The following is a 3,364-nucleotide window of genomic DNA, read 5'->3' on the forward strand; positions in this document are numbered from 1 at the left end:
AAAAAAAAAAAAAAAAAAGCACAACAGCAAAAACATATCATCACATTTCTTTCTTTCTGCTAAGTTGTAACTGTGTCTCTTCCCTCTGAGATATAAAAATTGAAATTATGGCAGATCTGTATTTGTGAAAGAAGAAGTATTTAGGCAGTTTTGAAATGTTGGTAAACTATTTTAAAGAATCCAGAAATAATATATTAAAACTATCAAAATGCTAAAATATAAAATAAAACCTTATTAAGAAGGAAACTGTTTTTAATTATCCAGTAAACCAACCCAATTCTTTTCAATGGGTGTAAACTCATAAAAATATATTTTGAGTCATTCTGTAGTTCCTGTATTACGAGAAACATTTAAGAGTAAGTCTATGGCTACAAAGCTATACATTATGTATAATACATGTATGTATACACATATAGTCTACAGATGTAGATGTAGAGACATAGAGAGAGCACTATTACTATGTGAGCCTCAACTATGGACTGAGTTCTGTAATCGAGTCTTTACCTACTTTATTGTATTTTAATCTTCTCAGTGCCTCTGCAGGAGATATGGCATTATCCCCATTTTGCCATTAAGAAAAACTGAGGAACAAAGGTTAAGTGTCCTGACAATGCTAGTATATTCTACTGCTTAATAATGGATGCCACTTACTAATGAATTGTCCTCGAGCAAACTTCTCTATATAATCAATATGGATGATATTTAAATGCTTGCTCCATGTTAGGCACCGATTGAATCAGTTTACACATATTAAGACATTTATTCCTCAGAACTATCTATGAGGCAGGCATTGTCATCACCCCCATTTTACAGATAGATAAACTGGGCACAGAGAGGTCAAGTGCAAGTCCAAGGTCACAGTGCTGGCATTTTTAAGCAGGCCATTTAACTACAGTGCTTCCAGTCTTAACTACTACATCTTAATTCTAAAATAAACATGACAGTACCAATTTCATAAGTTTGCTAGCAGTTTTTCAAAAGTAGTTGCCATAGAGCCTGACATACAGGAAGCATTTACTAAATGGCAGTCACTGGAAACAATAATAATGAAAATGATAAACCCCCAATGAAGTAGAACTATAATTCTAACCTGGGCATATTTACCTCTGAAGTCCACATGGGTAACCTTTCTCCTTACATCACTTTGGTCAAAATATATAGACACATGGGTGGAATGGCTGGGTTACTAAAGTACTTTAAACTTTCTTGGTATATTTATACTGACTCTTTGAAAATCGCTTACCTCTTTGGAGTGCTGTAGCTGAACAAAAAACAGTAAGAGAAAAATTAAATAACACTGGTCAAATGAAATTCTAGTTAGAAAACTTACCAAAAAGAAAAAAAGAAAAATTGAAGAGACAGCCCCATCTTCCAAATAAAGTGTGAGAAGGCACCTTGTTAAAGTCATTTAGAGCTGGCTGGGTCTAAGCTCTCACCATAGGAATGCTCTGGCACTGACTACAGGAGGGACTGGGTTATTTAACAGGTCTTTTTCATCTCTGATTTTTTACTTGACTAAGCAGCTCCCTCAATCCGGGTTAGGACATTTATCCAGCTGGCACTGCTGGTTCTGCTCCTATATGTCATTGCCATCATGTTAAGCCAGTGAGGCCACTGTGTTAGTAGGAAATGACAGGTTTTCTGAGGGGAACAAACCCAGCAGAAATATTGTAAAGAAGGCTGGTTCTTCAAAATATTTATGAGGGGCTGGTGCAAGAGTTAGGAATTGACCTCTGCTTGGCCAGCAGGAATTCAGGAATTGGCCTCTGCGTGGCCAGCAGGCAAAGTCAAATCCACCTTAGCAATCATTATTTGCAGTTTTGCAACTGACTGGAGACTAATTAAATGAAGCACAATCTAATTATTGTGTCAGAAAAAAAAAACTGTTGCATTATCTTAGCTAGTAGGACACTTGAGCATTCATTGAAGACGTTGAAAGTATTAGGGCTCTCCTCAGACTAGGGAGGAGTAACGCTACAGAAAGGAACTGTGCCTCTTTTACTACTGTGTCTAGTACCTAGAATATAAGAATGCAATAAGTACACGATGAGTAAGTGTCAAATGAAATGGAATTCATCAATTCCTCCCAATAGCCTAAGGATCAGTTCTAGATTATGTCAGAGAACACTTGAGTATGATCTAGAATGTACAGTTGTTGGGAGACAATTTTGCAAGGGTAACTAATGTTTCTGCACATCCTATGAGCAGAGGCACTAACTCCCTGTATTCCAGAACATCTTGTAAAGAATATTTGTATATAAAATATCCTTGGAAGACAGAAATTTGTGTTCTGTCCCATATAATAAAGGTAACATCTCCCTCTGGGGCAATGGGAATACATGATCACTTCCCATCATACAAGATTTAAGTTCTCTAAGCTTGTCATTTGTCTTCTGTAAAACAACCCATGGCGTGTGTATGTATCACCTGTACCTCTTTGTGTTGTCCTGTCAGAATTTGGCCTCCTAGAACTAGTGCAAATGCTGATATTCAGGCTACTGCTATTGCTGTAATAAACTGTCCTTTCCTTTGTCTTTGACCCAGGTGTTCTGTGTCTCCTGCCAGCCTCTATGAACTAGCATGCACATAGGGTAAAAATCTCAGATCCTTCACAGTTCTTGAAAACAGTATTGGCCCGCATTAAAATATTTTATTTTTTTATTTTAATTATTTTTTTTTTTTTGAGGCGGAGTCTCGCTCTGTCGCTGGGACTGGAGTGCAGTGGCCAGATCTCAGCTCACTGCAAGCTCCGCCTCCCGGGTTTACGCCATTCTCCTGCCTCAGCCTCCCGAGTAGCTGGGAATACAGGCACCCGCCACCTCGCCCGGCTAGTTTTGTATTTTAGTAGAGACGGGGTTTCACCGTGTTAGCCAGGATGGTCTCGCTCTCCCGACCTCGTGATCCGCCCGTCTCGGCCTCCCAAAGTGCTGGGATTACAGGCTTGAGCCACCGCGCCCGGCCAAAAATATTTTATTAAAGCATGCTTTAGTATAGTGCATTTGGTGTAATACGTACACTGGAGTCTATTATAAGAATCAGCCCTGAAACCCCCTATTGTACATGGTAAGAGTGTTACTTGACATTGCTTACTAAATCATGTAGTACCTCTTACAAAATAACCCTGGAGAGAACCTCTGACTGCTGTGTCAAGTATGAAAAGTTGTGACTATTTTTCCAGAGCAACTGTATTTATTTTTTGATATTGTAACCAGGTTTCTCTTTCTGTGTTGACTGGTAGAAAATTAGAGCCAAATATGTCCCCCACCCATATTAAGTGTATAGGTCTTTGTGATGTGCATTTTTTGACATCATTCTTGGCTTTATTTTTTGTCCCCACCCTTATTTCTTGCTTATTTTACTTGGA

Source organism: Rhinopithecus bieti, unplaced genomic scaffold (genome assembly GCF_001698545.2).
Source record: "Rhinopithecus bieti isolate Rb0 unplaced genomic scaffold, ASM169854v2 scaffold_4640, whole genome shotgun sequence".
Classification (NCBI taxonomy): Eukaryota; Metazoa; Chordata; class Mammalia; order Primates; family Cercopithecidae; genus Rhinopithecus; species Rhinopithecus bieti.